Here is a 20,603-nt window from a genome sequence, read left to right as displayed (position 1 = left end):
AAGATTTCTGACTTTGTTAACATGTAATAGTGTCACTAACAGAGTTCCCTCTTTCCCTCAGCTCCTCGTACATCACACTCGCTACACGCTGAATATCAACTACTTGGCTCGAGAGCTTCTAATATCGGAGGAGGGATTTTTCAAACATGTACAAAAACACCAACACACTCAGTAGACCATTACCTAAACAATCAAACACGTTTGTTTTTTCAATATCATGTACAGTATTTGTCTCTAACTATATTCCTTACATATTTGACTGTTCCTTAGCATGCAGCTTCTGGTGGAGATGCTATGAAGAGACACCTGGAAGGATCACTGGCCTCACTGACCTACAGCTCCCTGCATACATGAAGACATTGCTGAGCGAGGGCTGGAGGCTGTGCCGAACTTCCACTACAGGGATGATGGACTCAAGCTCTGGGATATCATCCACAGGTAGTACAGGTGTCCTGATATTTGGAAAATAAGAGCCCAAATCCTGCCCTCTCTACCAGCTGGCTTTTTTTCTCTTGTAACACAGTTGGTTTTCTCATAAAGGATTTATTTCATCATGGCCACTGTTTACCAAGAAATAGTTGCAGCATGTAACCCCCCTCGTAAAACTACAAATTGTTATTTTTACATTTCTTTTTGTGTATTGCTTAAACAAAGAGATAAAATGTGTTCATTTGTGAAATTTAGAGATGCTGGTATTGGCATATATTTTAACTTTGAAGCACGCCAAACTTTGGGATATCATCTACAGGTAGTATAGGTAGTTTGCTGTGCTTTACACAGTGTGTCTCAGATTTCAGTACAGGATTTGCTTTCCTTTTCCATTTGCAGGGGAAAAAGTTGTTAAACATAACTAGTGCTAGAAACCAAGCAAACAACTGGATCACATAGAACTAATGATGGTAATGAGGACAGGACAGATCAGCTGGCCAGCACAAAGGCTGCACATCTGTGTTAATGAGGTGCTCCAGCAGGGAGCAGCAGTCCTCACAGGAAAGAAACCCAAGAATACAAATGATTAGAGAGGCAATTTTATTCTAGTTCATTCTTCCCCATTTACCTGCCTGGCTATCCTACTCTGCAACGAGAGCTTAGTCTGATTTTGCCACTACTAATCAGAAGTGAATTGTATTGTATTGTATCTGACTGCTTTAACATGACTTAGTTGACTGAGGCTGTATTAAGCAGTATACTGTAAACAAAATATTGGGGACACAATACATGTTGTTTAAGACAATTTACTGTTTAAATAAGAGACCATTCACAACACAGCGTCCTGAAATAGGAAAATAAGAGAGCCCCAATCCTGCCCTCTCTATTAGCAAGCTTTTGTTCTCTTATCTAACTCATTTGTTTTTTCATAAATGATTTCTTTAATCAGTCTTTCTGAAAAACTGCAAGAAATATAGTGTTTTCTGTCCATCTAAAGGTATCAACTGTAATATTAAAGTTGCATGATCCACTGTGCCGAATATTGCACCAAATTCCTCAAAAGAACAGAACTGATCATTCTAAAGAGATGGCCATTCAATTGTCTAACACAACAGTGTCTCACTACTACAGTGTGAAGAAAATATTTGTATAATTCAACTAGGAATGTGTTTTACAGAACTGGTTCTCATTTTTTCAAAGGTTTGTGCAGGGAATGCTCAGCTTCTACTACAGGACTGACGCTATGGTCCAGAGCGACACATTAGTGCAGAAGTGGATTTTGGACATTTTTGAACATGGATTCCTTTCCCAAGCAGGCACAGGTGAGTTTTAAAGAAAAGCTCAATCTTAATGATGATAAATGTGCGCTTTAATTTACCATTATATTATCATAATGCAAACCTCAGTCAAACTTTATTTTCTAGATGTCTTTAAGTAATGCAGTTTATTCCCTCTGATTCTCAGGAATTCCTCAGAGCTTTACCACCATTGATGAGTTGGTCAAGTTTGTCACCATGGTGATCTTCACTTGCTCAGCACAGCACTCGGCTGTGAGCGCTGGACAGGTGATGCCTTTTAATTTAATTATAATGTTGCTGTTTTTGTGGAATGGATTCATGAGGTTTTGCATTTTTTTCTGGACTGGAGAGAGGTGGATGAATTCTGGCCAAAAAAGTGACCTTTGACTTTGAAGATTGTTATCGTTAACATAAACAAGTCTCTACAGCCATGCGCGCAGGTCTGTGAGGCTGCTAAATGCAACAAATGCTAACATGCTCACAATGACAATGCTAACATACTGACTTTTAGCAAGTATAATTTATACTAAGATCACAGTCTTAGTATTCCCTGTTAACATGCACGCATGTGCAAGCATTTCCTCATTAGCACAAAAGACAAAGTACAGCGGAGGCTGATGGGAATGTCATTAGTTTTTAAGGTATTTGGTCATAAACCAAAGTATTGAACAAATAAGAATTTTATCCAATGATGGCGCTGAATGAAAAGTCAGAGGATCACCAACGTTATCACCCTGAGGTCAACATGAATGTCTGAACCAAATTTAATGGCAATCCAGCTGAAAGTTGTCGAGACATTTTTCTGAAACCAAGAATGTTAACCTCATGGTGGCGCTAGAGGAAAAGTCAGGGGATCACCAAATTCATCCTCTGGGGACCATGAATGACTACAATTTGTTTTTATTTGTTCCAATCCAAAATTCATGGGAATACATCCAATAGTTATTGAAATATTTCAGTGTGGACCAAAATAGTGGACCGACTGAACAACAGTACAACATGGCATGGCTTCAAAGAGTATTAATCAGTCATCTGTCAATCATTCATTCGTTGCAGTATGACTATGGTGGCTGGATGCCCAACAATCCCAGCACCCTGCGACTTCCTCCACCAACCACAAAGGGGACAACAAGCGAGGCCACGATGCTGCAGACATTGCCTGACAAGGGCACGACAGCTAACGGAATGGCTGTCATTTGGCTACTTAGCAAGCAGTCCTCTGACTCGGTAAGTGCCCATAACTTCATGAAAATTAAATTACATAAATCCCATTTATGTTCAAGTTGTGTAAAGTAGGTAAATATGTCATTAGAACACAAATACCCTCTTTGACCCACTGAAGAAATCCACTTCCTACAACTAGGGATATCACAAGAACCAATACTTTTGGTACCAAACCGATGCCAATAATCTGAAAACGTGACAGTACTCATTTTTCTACAGTACCACAGGCACTGTCAGGGCTCGAGACTCATGGCGTCCCATTGTCCCGGGGACGATAGAAAATGTGTTTGAGACGCAGTAAACTCACTATTGACTCGTCCATGGGACGCACTCTATTTTTTCCCTGATAATGCTACATTACAGGCAACAAATCTCTGTTGAAATCGTCAGAAGGAGAGCTAGGTAACGTTAGCTGTTGGCTCCATACAGGACTGTGCTGCTTACCCGACCGGTTCTCACTCCCAACTTGTCAAATACCACCGTTTGGTAAGTGCCCTTCAGCATCGGAAACCGACGCACAGAGGCACCCTTTAGCAACAGCAGGTCAACAGTAGTCGAGAACAGCCCTACTTTCCAGTAAAAATGAGTATGGAGTGCCGCAGGAATGAGTCCTAAGACGCAGCATTTTAGCGGTTGCCTCGTCTCAAAGTCAATGGGTCTTTTGAATTGCGTTTTTGTTTAGGTGACTGAATTAAGATCTGCAATTAACACAAGCTGAAGAGATTTTCACGTTTTGTTCTACGATATAAAATACATCAGTAAATTTCCCACTCGTGAATTTTGAAGCTTTTACATGTCTTTAAAAAGGCGGTTGCGAAGAAGTGGCTAAATGAGACTGCAAAACGTCATCATGCCGACTCGTCCACCTTTAGAGCCTTGTTGTGCATACGCACGCTCATGCGACCGTGGTGTAGTTTGTTTGTAGCCTAACATTAGCTTTTTACTTCTGGTGATTGTATTCACAATTCACAAATCAGAAAAAGCGGTGTTCATTTGTGAGGATTCTCTTGCTGAACAAAACGTATAAGTATCATAAACTTGTTTGCTACAGAGCTTATTTTCTGCAATATTCCAAAATCCCATTGGCATTTTGTCGAGGGAACCAGTGCGACGCTAACTTCTATGTTGGCCTACAAAAATACGTCATTCCTGCACCACTCTATTGGGCGAAGGTAAATCATAACTTTATCATGATGTGTTCAAATGTAGTTTTTAGTGAGAAATTTGAATAGATCCAGTTGTTTGAGGGAGATGTTTTCACAGCAATATAAAATAGATAGTAGAGAGGGAATTATGACCCGTTTAACTCCCTAACCACAACCAGTATGCAAACGGAAATAAAGGAGTGTATGTTAAAGTACATGGGATTTATTGTTTTATTTTTGTTTTTTACCGTGGTATCGAATTGGTATCGAGAATCATGGAATTTCACTGGTATTGGTATCAACTACTAAGTTTCTGATATTGTGACATTCCTACCTACAACTGTACATTACATTGCCATTAGTTTATGTCTGATAAACATTTAAAATGTTACTGGAAAACATCTATGTTTAATGTATCTTTAATGTCATCAGGTCTTTCTTGGTCAGTACGGAACGACCATTTCAAAAGGGAGATTCCCTGCCAGCTGATGAGGGCTTTTCAAGGAGAGCTTCAAGTGTTAAGTTCACAGATCAATATCAGAAACAAGAATCTGGAGGTCCCATACACATACCTGGATCCAGATGTGATAGAAAATAGTGTGTCCACTTGAATGTCAGAAGGTGTGACCTCCTCAGCTGTTGGCCAAATCCAGCTTCACATTAACAAAAGTGGGAAAGAGAAGAACTCCAAGTTCTGTTCTGTCTGTAATTTCTTTACAGCTTAATTGATTTAACCGTGGGGAAAATGTTCTGTTTTAAATCATAATCCACATCTTAAGTCTTCTTCTTTGCTTGTCAATGAATATACGGGGCATCTTATCAAAATAAATCACTGTGGGAAAAATAATATTTTGCATTATGATTGTAACACTTTAGAAGTAAACTGTGCCTTATGACTTATTGTCATAATGAAGTATAAACAATTGTAGGGACCTATGTTTTGCTAAATTTACTATATGCTGTGTCATGTATCTGTGTGAACTGTGTGTCTCTGTTGTTGTTGTTGTTGTGTTGCTGTTTCGTCTCATGTGAAAAACAATTACTTTTAAAAAACAGAACATAGTATGCTTAGTTTATTAGAAGTAGACCTAAGGCCATCACCATTTGAATGTCAGAAGGTGTGACCTCCTCAGCTGTTGGCCAAATTCAGCTTCACATTAACAAAAGTGGGAAAGGGAAGAACTACATGTTCTGTTCTGTCTGTAATTTCTTTACAGCTTAATTGATTTAACCGTGGGGAAAATGTTCTGTTTTAAATCATAATCCACATCTTTAATCTTCTTCTTTGTTTGTCAATGAATATACGGCGCATCTTATCAAAATAAATCACTGTGGGAAAAATATTATTTTGCATTATGATTGATACACTTTAGAAGTAAACTGTGCCTTATGACTTATTGTCATAATGAAGTATAAACACTAGGGACCTATGTTTTGCTTTTTTTACTATATGCTGTGTACTGTATCTGTATGAACTGTTTGTCTCTGTTGTTATTGTGTTGCTGTTTCATCTTACTTTTAAATAAATTACTTTTATAACACAGAACATAGTATGCTTAGTTTATTAGAAGTAGACCTAAGGCCAGCAATAACCAGGAACTAAATGAATAAGGCCAGCAATGGCCAGGAACTAAATGAGTAAGATCAGCAATGAGTTGGATGCAATTAATGTAGCATTTCCTGCTGAATGATGGTCTAACTCTTTTTAACTGATGGTTCACAAAAGCTTTATTGATGACACTGCAGCTACAAAAACATGCCGGGAACGCACAGTGCTCTTACAGTGAAAGAGCTAATAAAAAAATCTAAAACAAAATATTACCTTTTTTTAACTCAACAAAATGACAGCTCTGATAGAGTACTACATGTAAGGATATTTAACTTAAAATTAAATGATGAGTTACTTTTTAACCACAATCAAAACATAACTAAAACAGTTAGTGAAAATCACACATAAAATGCTGCTTCAACCATCCCAATTCAAGCTTGCTTCATCGCATATACTGTAGCTACTGCAATACTAACTTCCATAGTACAGCATTTCTTCAGACTACATGTGGTAAAGACAATGAATCCTAATTGCTTGTTAACATGTCTGAAATTACAGTACATTGAGCCAACATAGCATCACCCTCCTAATAAGAAAAACTACAAAAAAAAGTCATAATGTCACTCAATATCAGTCACAATAGGAAATATTATTATTATTATTATAGTATGGAAATATTGACCAACTTTGTGTCCTTATCAGCCAGGTGCTGAATAGGCTTGTCACAATTTTGTTGGACAATATATATCGTCCCAGAAATAATTGCAATAAACGATATTAGCATCATTTTAAGACCATTTAATGCCACTGATATGATGATAATCCATCCATCCATCCATCCATCTTCAACCGCTTATCCGGGATCGGGTCGCGGGGGCAACAGCTCCAGCAGGGGACCCCAAACTTCCCTTTCCCGGGCCACATTAACCAGCTCTGACTGGGGGATCCCGAGGCGTTCCCAGGCCAGAGTAGAGATATAATCTCTCCACCTAGTCCTGGGTCTTCCCCGTGGTCTCCTCCCAGCTGGTCGTGCCTGGAACACCTCCCAAGGGAGGCGCCCAGGAGGCATCCGTGCTAGATGCCCGAACCACCTCAACTGGCTCCTTTCGACGCAAAGGAGCAAGGACTCTACTCCGAGTCCCTCACGGATGACTGAGCTTCTTACCCTATCTCTAAGGGAGACGCCAGCCACCCTCCTGAGGAAACCCATTTCGGCCGCTTGCACCCGCGACCTCGTTCTTTCGGTCATGACCCAACCCTCATGACCATAGGTGAGAGTAGGAACGAAGATTGAACGGTAGATCGAGAGCTTTGCCTTCCGGCTCAGCTCTCTTTTCGTCACAACGGTGCGGTAAAGCGAATGCAATACCGCCCCTGCTGCTCCGATTCTCCGACCAATCTCACGTTCCATCGTCCCCTCACTCGCGAACAAGACCCCGAGATACTTAAACTCCTTCACTTGGGGTAAGGACTCATTCCCTACCCGGAGTAGGCAAACCACCGGTTTCCTGCTGAGAACCATGGCCTCAGATTTAGAGGTGCTGATTCTCATCCCGACTGCGTCACACTCGGCTGCGAACCGATCCAGTGAGTGCTGGAGGTCGCAGACCGATGATGCCAACAGGACCACATCATCTGCAAAAAGCAGCGATGAGATCCTCAGCACACCGATCTGCAAACCCTCCTCCACCCGACTACGCCTCGATATCCTGTCCATGAATATCACGAACAGGATTGGTGACAAAGCGCAGCCCTGGCGGAGGCCAACCCCCACCGGAAACGAGTCCGACTTATTGCCGAGGATCCGAACACAGCTCTCGCTTTGGGCGTACAGGGATTGGATGGCCCTGAGAAGTGCCCCCCTCACCCCATACTCCCGCAGCACCCCCCACAGTATCTCCCGGGGGACCCGGTCATATGCCTTCTCCAAGTCCACAAAACACATGTAGACTGGATGGGCATACTCCCAGGCCCCCTCCAGGATCCTTGCGAGAGTGAAAAGCTGGTCCGTTGTTCCACGGCCAGGACGGAATCCGCATTGTTCCTCTTCGATCTGAGGTTCGACTATCGGCCGAACCCTCCTTTCCAGCACCTTGGAGTAGACTTTACCAGGGAGGCTGAGCAGTGTGATACCCCTGTAATTGGCACACACTCTCTGGTCCCCCTTTTTGAAAAGGGGAACCACCACCCCGGTCTGCCACTCCTTAGGCACTGTCACCGACTTCCACGCGGTGTTGAAGAGACGTGTCATCCAAGACAGCCCCTCCCCACCCAGAGCCTTCAGCATTTCTGGGCGGATCTCATCAACCCCCGGGGCTTTGCCACTGTGGAGTTGTTTGACTACCTCAGTGACTTCCACCAAGGTAATTGATGATGGTCCCCCATCAGCTTCCAGCTCTGCCTCTACCATAGAGGGCGTATTGGTCGGATTCAGAAGTTCCTCAAAGTGCTCCTTCCACCGCCCGATTACCTCCTCAGTTGAGGTCAACAGTGTCCCATCCTTACTGTACACAGCTTGGATGGTTCCCCGTTTCCCCCTCCTAAGGTGCCGGATGGTTTTCCAGAAGCACTTTGGTGCCGACCGAAAGTCCTTCTCCATGGCTGCTCCGAACTCCTCCCCCACCCGCTGCTTTGCCTCCGTCACGGCAGTGGCTGCTGCTCTTCGGGCCCGTCGGTACCCTGCAACTGCCTCCGGAGACCTCCGAGATAACATATCCCGGAAGGCCTCCTTCTTCAGTCGGACGGCTTCCCTGACCACCGGTGTCCACCACGGTGTTCGAGGGTTGCCGCCCCTTGAGGCACCTAAGACCTTAAAACCACAGCTCACCGCCGCAGCTTCAGCAATGGAAGCTTTGAACATCGTCCACTCGGGTTCAATGCCCCCAACCTCCACAGGGATGCCAGAAAAGCTCCGCCGGAGGTGTGAGTTGAAGATCTCTCGGACAGGGGCCTCCTCCAGACGTTCCCAGTTCACCCTCACTACGCGTTTGGGCTTACCAGGTCTGTCCAGAGTCTTCCCCCACCCTCTGACCCAACTCACCACCAGATGGTGATCAGTTGACAGCTCCGCCCCTCTCTTCACCCGAGTGTCCAAAACATGCGGCCTCAGATCAGATGATACGATTACAAAATCGATCATCGACCTTCGGCCTAGGGTGCTCTGGTACCACGTACACTTATGAGCATCCTTATGTTCGAACATGGTGTTCGTTATGGACAATCCATGACTAGCACAGAAGTCCAACAACAAACGACCACTCGGGTTTAGATCAGGGAGGCCGTTCCTCCCAATCACGCCACTCCAGGTGTCTCCATCGTTGCCCACGTGCGCGTTGAAGTCTCCCAGGAGAACTATGGAGTCCCCTACTGGAGCCCCATACAGGACTCCATTCAGGGTCTCCAAGAAGGCCGAATACTCCGAACTGCTGTTTGGTGCATACGCACAAACAACAGTCAGAGTTTTCCCCCCCATAACCCGAAGGCGTAGGGAGGCGACCCTCTCGTCCACCGGGGTAAACTCCAACGTAGCGGCACTCAGCCGGGGATTTGTGAGTATCCCCACACCCGCCCGGCGCCTCACACCATGGGCAACTCCAGAGAAGAATAGAGTCCAACCCCTATCCAAGAGTACGGTTCCAGAACCGAGGCTGTGCGTAGAGGTAAGCCCTACCAGATCCAACTGATAGCGCTCCACCTCCCGCACAAGCTCCGGCTCCTTCCCCCACAGAGAGGTGACGTTCCACGTCCCCAGAGCCAGCCTCTGCCGCCCGGGTCCAGTCCGTCGAGGTCCCTGGCCTTCACTGCCACCCGTGTGGCAGCGCACCCGACCCAAGCGGTTCTTCCCGCAGGTGGTGAGCCCACAGGATGGAGAGGAGGGGGGTGCCACGTTCCTTTTTCGGGGTATCCCCGGCCGGGCTCCATGGCAAGCCCGGCCACCAGACGCTCGTTGGCGGGCCCTCCGTCTGGGCCTGGCTCCAGACGTGGGCCCCGGGCTTCCTCCGGGCCGGGTAACTCCTCCTCTGCCTCGTGTCGTCATTGGGTTTTTTGTGATTTTTTGTGAACCATTCTTAGTCCGGCCCCTCACCTAAGACCAATTTGCCATGGGAGACCCTACCAGGAGCACGAGGCTCCAGACAACACAGCCCTCAGGGTCATAGGGACACACAAACCTCTCCACCACGTTAAGGTGATGGTTCCCGGAGAGGATGATAATATAATAGCATAAAAGACGTTTTTCACCAGAGTGATGCAAGAATGTGGTGCGGGAATACAGAAAAATCCACATGCAAATTTTCTGCATGACAACTATGAACACTGATTCCACTGTGAATTAACCACGTTGCCGTGTTTCATTTTCGTCAATGAGGCCCATGAGGCCAAATGAGTTTCCTCCTAAATAGTGCCCGTGTCCACTCCACACAACAAAGACCTATCCAGACAGAGATTGTCTAAAGGGTCAACGTTAACTACACATAAACTAGTCGGGCCCCAAACTTGACGCTAATGCTAACATTAGTTGTTGTGGCTAGCCCCGTTCCGTTCCTCGTTAGCAAGTGCATATCAGCTACCATCTTCATCCTATCTCAGCTGCTGGGAGATCTCCAGCCATATATCGTCCTTTATTTGGTTGTTGAGGTAGTAGTGTTTGTCGTACATTATTGATTATTGTTGAGAAGAGGACAGCCCATTGTTATTTTGAAATTCCATTGCTCCGAAAATACACACTCTCTGTGCAACCAGAAGCACATGGCTACTTATTATGCAGAATGACATCAATCAGTTGGAACAAAGGATTTCATTGGTCAAACATATATATATATTTCCACAGGCGGAAATCTGTTGAAATCGAGTTCCATCCGAATATTTTTTTCCTCACTCAAATGTTCTGTAGGGGTGTGCAAGCATTCATAAGAACCCACAAAATCAGTTTTTATAAATTTACATGCACATTTTTTCGGATGAAAATCCGTGTCTGTTGTGAAACGGCTTTAATAATTAAACCAGAACTACTGCCTTGCGTTTGTTTGAGTCAGCCAACCAGTCAAGTTGCAGTTTACATCCATGTATGTCCAAAATGTCATCACTTCATCATTTCTTCCTAATTGTCATAATTAGCATATGAATTCTTGAGTTATGGCCAACTGTTTTATGATCATTTTATCTGTGTAAAGTGTCTTTGAGTTTCCAGAAAAGCGCTATATAAATAAAATGTATTATTAGTATTATTATTATTATTAACTAAAATGTCATAATTTTATTCTATTAGACATTTTAGTACAAATCTTCATAATTATCATATGAATTTTTGAGTTATGGCCCAAAACATGTTTTTGAGATCACAATAACGTTGACCTTTGACCACCAAAATCTAATCAGTTCATCCTTGAGTCCAAGTGGACATTTGTGCTAAATGTGAAGAAATACCCTCAAGGCGTTCCTGAGATATCGTGGTCACGAGAATGGGACGGACGTGAGGTCACAGTGGCCTTGACCTTTGACCTCTGAACACCAAAATCTAATTATGTTATCCTTGAGTCCAAGTGGATGTTTGTGCCAAATTTGAAGAAATTCCCTCAAGGCGTTCCTGAGATATCGCGTTCAAGAGAATGGACCGGACGGACGGACAACCCAAAAACATAATGCATCCGGCCATAAGTCAATAACGTAAAAATGATTGAGGTCATGTCTATATATTGTACGATAAGTCAATAACATGAAAATTATTGAGGTCATGTCCATATAGCATACGGTAAGTCGATAACATAAACATTTTTGATGTCATGTGCTGTAAATCAATAATGTCAAAATTATTGAGTTCATGTCCATATATTGTACGATAAAGTCAAAGTCAAATCGATCTAGTTATTATTGTGACAGGCCTAGTGCTAAACAAACAAAGGTTATGACATCCTCTTTCTTTTTACACAGCTGTGGCATCCTTTTTCTCCTCTCTAGTAACCTTGACCTGGTAACCTTGACTGTCCACTAAAGGTTGTGAATAATGCTTCAACATAAGATACTTTACATACCAACAAACATTTTTTAAAATACTGTGGAAGGTATTTTAAACCATATATTACAGATATAACGTTATATATATTGAACAGTTTGACTTCTAGATGAAAAACAAGCATGCATTTGTTTTACTGAACTGACAATAACTAAAAAACATGAGCCTGATTTAACCCAACATTACTGATGTTAACATGCCTTTAGCACTATTAATAACAGTATTAATAACTCACATTAAGACTTAAGTCATGTTTGTCTGTGTATTTAAAGAAATGACAATCAATTTGAAACCAATCATTTGTTTTGAATTTCGATGGCAGGGCGTCATCAGTAGAGTAAAAACCTTTCAAAACTCAGAGGTAGGGGCAGCTGTAGCTCAGTGGGTAGAGTGGGTCATCCTTAAACTGATCCACAGCTTCTGACATGTAAATACATGTATGTATATGGTGAATGCAATCAAGTTTAAGTTAAGTTTTTGAGGTAGGTTACTTACTGAATTTCCAAACAATAGCAGCAGCAGCAGCAGTAGTATGCTTCCAAAACTTAACAGGCATGATGAGTTCTCACGCGAGGTATCCGGTTAAAGTAGGTCAATTTAAATTAATGCAGCTTTTTTCATGCAGTTTATTTACTGTATGAAACTCAGCTACGGTTCTTACTTCCCTGTGTACACTGGGATATTTTGAATGAGTGTGGCAGCATGTGTTGTGGAAGTCAAATCATGTAATGCTGTATTGTTGTGGTGTAAAAACGCATTTTAATCACTAGGTGGGAGTGTCGCGCTTCTTATTTATGGCGCTTGAGGTGAGATGAGTGATGCAAAAGAGAGGAGCGCCCCAGAGGCTCAAAAGAGGCATCACCGGGCATTACCTCCTCCAGACCCCCTGCAAGAACCGCTTCACGAGAGGCTGGCCATTAAGGGTATACCCTGAACTTGAAATGCATTTTTACTAGTAAGCAATCTTTTAAAAGCATTCCTTAAAGCTGAAGGTGTAGGTGAGATTGGAGCAAATATGATTAAACAAAGTTGTGTTTATAAAACGGTCGCTATATCATGACAGGAGTACATGAAACAAGTAACCTAAAAAAAAAATCATCAGCCCGACAGCCACACACAAAAAAAAACACTACTTCTACTACTAATAATAATAATAAATTATATTGTCAATATTTGTGTGCTTAAAATATGGAATGCACACAGTAATATGTGTAAAATATGACAGAAAATCATCCGTGCAAAATATATGGTTTTCTTGCACGTCCCCTGATTCTCCTCTGCCTGTCTGACTCCCCTCTGCCTGTCTGACTCCCCTCTGCCTGTCTGACTCCCCTCTGTCTGTCTGACTCCCCTCTGTCTGTCTGTATGTCTGAAGTTCAACTCTGGGGTGATGGGGAAATCGCCCCCAGCAGGCGGGTCTATGTAGCAGCTTAGCCAACAGCTGATTCAAGCTATTAACGAATGACATTAAATTTAGCCAATCAGCGCCCTCAAATTAATACGAGAGGGGCGATTATTGTATCGCCCCAAGCAGCTACTGCTCGTCAGGCTTTAGAACATCTAGCCCGTGACGGGAGACTTTGACCAATCACAGGTCATTTCATTGAGAGAGCGTTCCTATTGGCTGTGCTCCGGTCATGTGACCGGAACTTGGCATTCCTTCACCAGATTTCACAATTGCGGTGGCGTCAAAAACGTTCTCATCTTACAGCTAAACAGTGCACTACAAGATGATTCTGAAAACATTTGAGGCGATAAATAGGCATCAACGTAACATCATATTGATTCATATTTGATCAGCGCTGCCTACTTTGACCGTTTGGTCGGAGTTCGCGAGTGATTGACAGCCGCGGCAGCTGGACAGCTCAGATCAGCTCTTACTGCTTGTTTTCCTCCGGTATGTGAAATCTTACAGATGTCGTTAGGAGCACACTGGAGGACACAGTGTGAGGGCTTTGGTTTAGGACCCAGAAGCAGACACAGACACAGCTGGATGGTGGTTGAAAGTCAGGTGGATTTATTGTAATAAAGGTGGTGAGGGCGCTGTAGAAGGCAGGGGACAGGCAGGCTGTTGAGCAGGGTGGAGTGGCTGGAGGAATGAGCTGCGGCGGCGTGAGGATGGCTCGATGGGAGGTTGGCACTGGAATCCAGAAGATAGGAGAACACAATGTTAAATATCAGAAGCACTAGGAACCACAAGAATAACTCTGGTAATTTATAATACAGAGCGGCCGAGTGAATACCAACTGGTAGGCAGAACAATCTGGCGAGGACTGGCAGGAAAGCTGGTGTTCTTGTACTGTGGGTTGATTAGGTGATTGTTGACAGGTGCAGAGTGCAGAGTGGAGAGTGAGACCAGGTGCCTGATTAGGAAGCCGCGCCCCTGCCACACCCACACAGACAGGCAGGGGAGGGGGAGACCCAGGGGAAGCAGAACACTGGAAAACTACTGGAGTCAAGGCCAGAGCCGTGACACACAGAGGGACATGATTTTTTTCAGGTTACCTGTTTCATGTACTACTGTCACGATATAGCAACCGTTTTATAAAAATAACTTTTTTAAATCATATTTGCTCCAATCTCAGCTACTTCAGATTTAAAGTACCAAACATAAATGTACTCATTATGCAGAATACTGTATATTGTTGGATTATACTTATTGATGCATTAATGTGTTCATCACTTTAATGTTGCAGCTGGTAAAGGTGGAGCTCATTTTAATGACTTTATATACTGCTGGGTAGTTTAATCTATATTAATACATCATCATTTATTCGTTGATTATATTTTGTATTAATAATCTGAATCTGTAAAGTAACTAAAGTTATTAAATCAATGTGGTGGAGTAAAAAGTACAATATTTCCCTCTGAGATGTAGTGGAGTACAAGTAGAAAGTATCAGAACATGGAAATACTCAAGTAAAGTACAAGTACCTCAAAATTGTACTTAAGTACAGTACTTGAGTAAATGTACTTAGTTACTTTCCACCACTGAGTACATGTTATACTGTTGTGTTTTTCTAAGCATTCTTTACTGCTCCTGTTGGAATAAAATAATTGTTGATTATTTAACTGAAAAGTAGTAATGTGTTTTTGATAACTTCACTTTTTGCATTAAATCATACCGGGATGTTTGCTGAAATTGATTGGATGTGGCACAGCCCTACCGAGAAAAATTTCCACCAGCCGCCACTGGTTAGCTGATAGAGTAGGAGCCAGTAGAGAGGGAGAGAGACAGAAAGGTTGTGAATGAGAGAGAGTAGGCTTGTTGGAGATGAACTGCGCCTCGCCTGGAAAGTAGACGAGATCAGGCGGCAGCAGCAGCAGGGGGTGGTGACTAAAAGCTGCAGCAGCAGGGGGTGGTGACTAAAAGCTGCTGCTGCAGCAGAGGGTGGTGACTAAAAGCTGCTGCAGCAGAGGGTGGTGACTAAAAGCTGCAGTCAAGTCAGACAGTTTCCAGCAGCCTTCCTGTTAGATCCGATCTGTAGGCCACAGACCACGTTGGGATTTATATATATTTGTTTGTAAATCTATGTGTAAATGTGCGTGTTTCTGGCATTGGATTCTATCCTTTATTATTTTTATGTCCACCTTGTAAAGCACTTTGTAATGAGCACACGTTCTGATAAGTGTTATATATAGATAACCTTCATTATTATAACAATTATTATTATCAACCTGTTTGTTAACAGATGAAACCTTCATTGCACACAACATGAGACTAATACAATAAAATAGCGTTAAAAGGACTGTTTGTAAGAATCAGAAATTGGTTGTAACAGCGACACCTGTGGTCGTTAAGTCAACGAAAGTCAGCGTCCTGTTGCTTGCGCTCGCCCGTGTGCACGCGCTACCTGAATGTGAGCGAGCATCCGTCAAAACAGTGAGGCGACACACATCAGCTAAAACCACAATATCACTCTATATTTCACCTGCTTGGCAGTAATGTTATAGCTGACCAGACGAAGGTCTCTCCATGAATCAATGATCCTAGTGTTGGCTTTTCCTGCCTCACAAGACACGGGAAACCTCTGTTGGTCTGGAGGAGCTGCAGCATTTATTTCTGCACAAACGTCCACTGTACATTCACTACATATTCTCAGAGCTAAACTAACTCTTCTGCCGTGTGTAGTGTGCGCGCATGCACGCGAGGTGTAGCGAGGTAGTGAGTGAGAACGAGCGCGGTGTGTGAGTGAAGGCAAGCAGGCAGAGGAGCATAGTACAGCAGAGACTCCGGCCCTGGAGACCAAGACTACGGTCTCCCCCGCGTCCTCCGACTGCGGCCAACACTGTTTTGCAAGACGGGCTTCACTAGATATAACTTTGCGGTTTTGGTGCTTCCGTGTAGTTTGTGTTGGAGTCTTGTCTGAACAGCGTAGCCACACGTGAGCGCGCATGGGACACCGACTGATGATTTATACGTGTAAGAAGTTACAAACAGTCCCTTTATTGAACGCATTTGGCAGCGCACGTGGAAACTGGAAAAGGACCATGTTCTGGTCGCTGCTGCTGGTCGTCTGATGCTCTCTGAGCTGTAATACTGTTTTTATGTTAATACATAATGTACTTCTATTCTTGACTTATGGGACAAACTGTTTAAAAGGACACTGTTAGTTTAACATAGAAGGCATTCAGGCCTAATCACTGGTATTCTGATTTTAAAGAAATAGAACCTGACACAATTGTTTTGGTCTCTCTTGTGTTAATTTACGATAATTACTTATCCAAATTCTATTCTTCAAATTCTATTCAGAAATTCTCTGAAAGCCTGCACTATACTTTTCTCCCTCTTCATCTGATCTCCTGTGACTTCCTTTCTTGTAGTCTCGGGAGCCTCTGGCACTGCATGACCAGAAAGCAGAAGTATCCCCAAGGATCTCGGACGAGGACTTAATCGACCTCTGTGAGCCGTCGGTGACCCGGCCCACCAAAAGGACCAAAGCCGGCAAGCCCAAAACCGTTGCTGTTGACATCTGCAGCGTAGTGGAGTATCCTTACCATTTCTGTGCTAAGTAGTCAACAATTATCCCTATTATTGTTCAATGTTTCTCAGGAACTTGTTTGATCAACTGTGTGAAAACAACAAATGTTCTGTTCACATAACTGAGATATTCAGTATCACCAGTTACAGGTAAGTTAATAACATTGAACAGATTCAGGTAGGATGATCAATTATGTGCTGCCAGATTGTGCAACAGTCAGTTCGGCTAATCATATCCACCCAGGCTGCCCCACCACATCCTGCAGTCTGAGAGACATGTAAAAGTTTCCTCTTTTACATGGTATATTTGTTTCGTTTTTCATGAGAGAATTCCTTAGTCTGGTTATTGTTGTCAGCTGAAAGTCACAACCAACACATTTAAAAAAAAAAAAAAAGGTTTATTGGCTTTTGCAGGGGCTGATTGTGTGTTTTAAAGGGTTAACCCGCGTTGACCGACTCGGCTTCGCGACCCAGGTCGAGAGGTGGGTCAGACCAGGGTTGATTTCAATGTGAACGGCACGGACCAGGGTAGCTAACCACCGGGGCAGGACAAATGGAGGCGCACAGTCCGTGACGTAACTGTCACAGGTCACCGTAAACAAACGGTGCGATGGCAGCAGGATTGTTTACAGATACATTGGAGGTGAACGACGGGCAATTTGAACAACATGGATATGTGGCGAGACTTTGAGGTGCGGGGCTCCTGGTCGTCAGCGGTGAGGAATAAATTAATTTAGCGACGGGGACGATGAGGGACAACTAGTGTATACGAACATAACAAGGCTGCTGAATGAGAGAGGCATCTGCCGGCAGTACAACGAAACAGAAACACACCGCCGACCACCTCACGATACCGCCAGCTGTGAGCGCATCTGTCTTTAAAGCATGTTTGCACATTTTCTATCGTAACATTACCTTTTTTAACTTTTTCCAAATAAACCTGCAAAAAGATCCATCTGTCGCCTGTTCTATCTGTTATAAAGTAACAAACCCAGTCCTAGTCCCAAGCAATTAACAAACTTCATGAAATAGGTATAAACTCATTTTATTACATTTGGACAGGCTCTTACATTATCCAACAGCTGCCACAGGCCCAGCTGAAAAACTTTAGTAGGTCTACTATATGAAGCAAATCTCTGCAGGGATGGTGGAGTGAGGGAAATATACATTTCAGTCTTCAGAAGTTTCTGTAATCCTTTTGTAAGTAAGTTTTGTATATTATCCTATTAGATAGCACAATGTAGTCTGATATATAAATAAATAAATAAATAAATGGGTACTGTAGAAAGACAGGAAAAAGGTTTCATTCAATCTTTTCAAAAAAGGTTCATGAGTTTTGAGTGATAGAGACTGTAAATTTGTATGTTGTCTGTATGATTTTGCATAAATTACAGCTCCATGGAACATATAACTAAAATATATTTTACAAAGTAAAAATGCTGTATGTACTATATTTACACCATACACCATGCATCTTTCTGTGACATTTTATGTTTTTGCACACATTGATGATGCCACTTTCATCTCCTCTCTCTGTAGTCCTCCAGACCTGGTAAAGCCTGGTAAAGTTTATATAGAGTGTGAAGTGCTACAAGAGTAAAAGTGAAGACTGTGGCCACAGCAAATGTTATGGGATGTCACATCTGACAATGTGAGATGTGGATGGACAGTACCAGGGACACAGGATTTTGTACTAAAAAGGCTGCGACTTTGGAAGATGGTTTAAAATTTCAAGGAAAAGAGGAAGAAATGTTCTGGTAAGATTGTCTAATGGCTACACAATCACATGTTTTAAGGGGAAATATGCAGATGGAAATGTGTAGGACACAAAATATATAAAAGTTATAACTTCATGAATAGATTTGCAGGTAACACTTTATAATAACCATCATTCATAAATTAAACTTTAGTTAATAGTTATTTTACTTTTAACAAACAACAAAATGATAATTAACTAGAATGGCACTCGGAGAGCGCAGACCTCCGCCAAGGTGCGTGACTTCAAAAACAGGTCACAGCTCACAGCTGGCGGTACCGTGAGGTGGTCGGCTTGTTACTGACACGGTGTGTTTCCGTATAACATATCGTCGGATGCCTCTCTCATTCAGCAGCCTTGTTATGTCTGTATAACGTTACACTACGTTGTCTCTCATCCCGTCATCTACCTCTTTTTTCTTTCTCACCGTTGATGGCCAGCAGCTCTCGCACTTCGGCGTCTCACCACACATCCACACACGTATCTCTCTGCTCTCAGAAGGAGGATGAAGGCGGGGTCATGCGTCATCAACGCGTCATCAGTTACACTGCGCATGTGTTATACCCTGTGGTCTTAAGACTCAGGCTGATCGGAATTCTTAAAAAAATTCCTGAATCCGGATCATGATCCGGATCGCCACCAAAATCGACCTCACGGTACCGCCAGCTGTGAGCTGTGATCTGTTTTTAAAGTCAAGCACTTTGGCGGAGGCCTGCGCTCTCCGAGTGCCATTCTAGTTAATTATCATTTTGTTGTTTGTTAAAGGTAAAATAACTATTGTTAATTTGTGCGACACCCCACCCCTCCAAAAAATGTCATTCAAATCTATCGCAGACAGACAAACAAACAAACCAACAAACCAATGCCGGTGAAAACAATACTTCAGGGCCTTTGAAGGAGATAATAATGTTTACTAATTATTAGTAATGTTATAATTTACGTTATTTTATCATTAGTTTGTGTAATATGAGATGATTTGTTTATAGCTGATAGGAGACGATAACAATTACATTCTGATTATATTCCTAAACTATTTATTGACCGATTATTGTAGCACACATTATAGCATTTTATATACTATATTAAGTATTTGTTAATGGTTACCAAATTATTTGTAAACTTTTAAGAAACAGTTTGTAAAACGTCTCTAAGCATTGCATAGATAAATGGGCCAGACACCAATCATTAACCATTAACAAAGTATTAACTATGTATGTAAATTATGTTTATATGCTTTACAAAGTATGTATTACCCAGTATTGTAATCATTAGTTGCAACTTTATAATAGCCATCCAAATAATGTTTATAGACGCTTTACAAATCAATTATTAACCATTAAAGTGTTATAAATATCTAATGTTTATATTAACAAATAATTTAGTAAGCTGTAACAAATACTTAACAGAGTATACAAAATGTTATAATGTGTAAAACAATAAACTGTTGAAATAACACATATTATAGTATTACTAATAATTAGTGAATATCAGTATCATTTTATTGTTTGATAACAGTAAAAATAATTATTAACTAAAGTTTAATTAACTGTCAATTCACCATTTATTAATGATGGTTATTATAAAGTGTTTTTGCATTTAACATTCAATCATTAAACTGAATATCAACATTACAGAAAGTTTAAGAGACACTGGATTATTTATCACTACAAAACATAAAAAACAATAATTAGACCCAAGGTCTTTCATAGACCAGATTAGAAATGAAAACAGCATGGCTAACTAATGTGTTACAATGGATCAATAAACACAACAGTGCATTATGTCTTTCATGGGGTAACTTACTTCCAGACTAGAATTAGGCTGAGTATGTTTACTTTTCAAAGAGGCATTTCTCTGCTTGACTGTGCTCTGTCGGCTTTCCAGTTATAAAACGTTAATCATAATTAAAGTCTATGACATATTTCAGTTGTAAATCTTCCACGTGTGGGTGGAGGCATTGAGCCATGGCTATCTGCACCCCCTCTCTTCCTTACAAAACATTCAGACATTATAGCTCAGTGTTTCTCAGGAACTTGTGTGAACAAGCTTGATTGTGTCTTTTACAAAGCAAAAGTAACAAATGTACTGATGCTCACATTCCTGAGATGTGCAGTAATACAAGTTACAGATAAGTCAATTGAACCTTTTTTTTTTTTTATGACTATTTTTTAGGCTTTTTAATGCCTTTACTGATGGTGAAAGAGAGACAGT

General features: G+C 42.2%; 1 pseudogene; it reads left to right on the top strand.

The window, feature by feature from the left end:
* Positions 1-20,603, top strand: part of LOC141764595 (arachidonate 12-lipoxygenase, 12R-type-like) — a 66,872-nt pseudogene that overhangs the window by 30,963 nt on the left and 15,306 nt on the right.

Source organism: Sebastes fasciatus, chromosome 3 (assembly GCF_043250625.1).
Source record: "Sebastes fasciatus isolate fSebFas1 chromosome 3, fSebFas1.pri, whole genome shotgun sequence".
Taxonomy (NCBI): Eukaryota; Metazoa; Chordata; class Actinopteri; order Perciformes; family Sebastidae; genus Sebastes; species Sebastes fasciatus.
This window is presented reverse-complemented; position numbering and strand designations above follow the sequence as displayed.